Consider the following 2,549-nt stretch of genomic DNA (forward strand, 5'->3'; position numbering starts at 1 on the left):
CTTTGGGACCCAAGGTAACCAAAGTATTTCTTAGAGGAAGCTGGAAGTGCCTTTGACTCTAAAATTAAGAATTAAGCCAGCATCCAGGGAGGTAATCTGAAGCATTCAAATAAATTGCCAAAAATTAAGCAGATATCACGCACTAGAGCATAAGAGCTCAAGACGGCTACTGATGGCCTGGGAAAATCCACAGCTGCTGGCAACTCATCTATGAATCAGCCCATGCCCCTGGGACCTTGCCGATGGTACATGGTGGACTTCTTGATGGGTTTCAGAGGGGAAGAATGAACCTGCAATTGTCTGTCACCTTGGAACGTCAACCAAACGGCTTAATGATTTATTTGTATTTTTTGGTTCATTAATTCATTCATAAAGCCACCAGATATGTCTTATCACCAGTCACAGTGCTGGGTTCAGAGAGTCTGGGACACCAGCAATCTGGAGAGCTTGTAGTGTATACTCTTCTAATAAGATGGGTGTTGAACCAACAACTATAGTCATAGTAAGGGATTACAGGAGTACATCCTCCACCTCCCCAGTAAACGGTAGCACCCTCTATGCCATTGCTCAAATAAAAAATGTAGGGATTTTCCTTGACACTTCTTGTGATAGATATTACCTATGTTCACCAGTAGTTTCCTTCTATTATCTCCAAAGAGAATGACACTTGTTCGACCCTCAATATTAGACATGACCAAGTGACTTGTTCTCGCCAATGAGCTGTGAGTGGAGAGGATGGGCATCTCCACTGCATGGAAGCATCGAAGAACTAGTGCAGGATTCTTCATATTCTTTCAGCCCTTATTCAGCAACTACTTACCTTTCAGATGGGGAAGTCTCCATCAGCCTGAGTCTTTTGATGGGGACAGCATGAAACACAGTCCCCTGCTGCCTTTTCTATAAACATGGATCAAGAAGGATAAATTAACTTTTGTTTTAAGCTATTAAGATATTGGTGTTATTTGTTAGGCAGCATAACCTAGCCCACTTTGGATGATACACTTCTCTGTCCCTCAGTATCATCTAACTCCTCAGGGATTCCTCTTGCCTCTACTTCAAAACAGGTCCTGACTTTGTTCACTTCTCACCATCTTCATTCCTATCATCCTAGCCCAACCTGTCTTTTGTCTGGATGATTGCAAGAGACCCCTCATTGGTCTTCCTATTTTTACTTTGGGCAACTTAAATGACTTTATACCCATAGATATTAGAGTAACGCTTTTAAAACTTAAATCAAATCCAACCATGTCAGTCTCCTAAACCCTTCCAATAGCTTTTTCTCAAAACCTAGAAGAAAATTTAAGTTACTACCCATGGTGTAGACACCCTGCGTGGTCTCCCTCCTATCTTCCTATCCTAACTCATCTTATGTTGCTTTGCTCTTATTTATTACACTTTAAATTCACAGCCTTCATTTCATTTCCCAAAACTCCAAGCTGTCCTCTCCACCTGGAATGTTCTTCACTCATCTGACTCTTTCACTTAAATGTCACCTTTTCAGAGAGACCCTTTTTGACCAGAAAACCCAAGGAGCTTTCTAGCACATCACAGTCTTTGAATGTTCTGCATAGCGTTCGTCACCATCTGATGTTTTTCTTACTTGTGTGCTGTTTGTTTTCAGTTTATCCCCACGAGAATGTCAGCTCTTTCAAAACAGGGGCTTTGCCTTTCTTGTTTATCACTGTATTTCCCTGGAGCACAAGAAAGTCTTTAGTCAAAATTTGTGGACTAGCTCCGTGAATGAGTGAAGCAGCACGTGAGTGAATGAGTTGAGTGTGAGCCGTCACTACAACGGGGGACTGCTGGGCCCACAGGGGGCTTGGGGTGAGGGGTGGGCAGCAGAACCTCCGGGACTCAGGGACAACAATTCCATAGGCATCTTTGTGGAGGCCTTTCGTCCTGCCCCGGAGAACTGGTCTCTAAAAATTAAAGACACAGCGTGTCAGTGAAATCTTTCCTCCTTAAGACAGCAAGAGGGAAGGAGCCCTTGCTCCAGCACATCAGGGTGCAGGATGAAGGTTTCCACCTGCCACGCAGGAACGTTATTCCATTGGTGGAAACCCCACCTGGAGATCCTTAAAAATCAGATAATATGAAGATGTAGTTTAATGTTTACTCTGCTCTGGAGTCCAATGATTATATTAACCATCAATGATGAAAGGTGTCCCACAGAAAATCTCCATTAGACATGTCTTCTCTATGTGGTATTGATGGCTTGGAAGCCATAGAAAACTGTGGACTTAATAACTATTTCAGTGTACATTTTCTCTTTTATTTGCAGATGCAAATAAATAATATCCAACAGAAAGAGCGAGATTAAATGACTGACATGACTAGCCTGTCTTTGTATTATTGGGAACATGCTTACATTTGTGTTACTAGGGTCTGGGTGACGATCTCTGCCTTCCCTTTATTCACAATTTTGGGGGCAGGTAAGAATTCTGTTGCGGACACAACACAGACAACTTTTGATACTGTGAAACGTCAAACCATATAGATTGCACCTACCTTTGATCATTTAAAATAGTATTTAGTTATTTTGCTTCACC

This window comes from Mandrillus leucophaeus, unplaced genomic scaffold, assembly GCF_000951045.1.
Source record: "Mandrillus leucophaeus isolate KB7577 unplaced genomic scaffold, Mleu.le_1.0 Scaffold16, whole genome shotgun sequence".
Lineage (NCBI taxonomy): Eukaryota > Metazoa > Chordata > Mammalia > Primates > Cercopithecidae > Mandrillus > Mandrillus leucophaeus.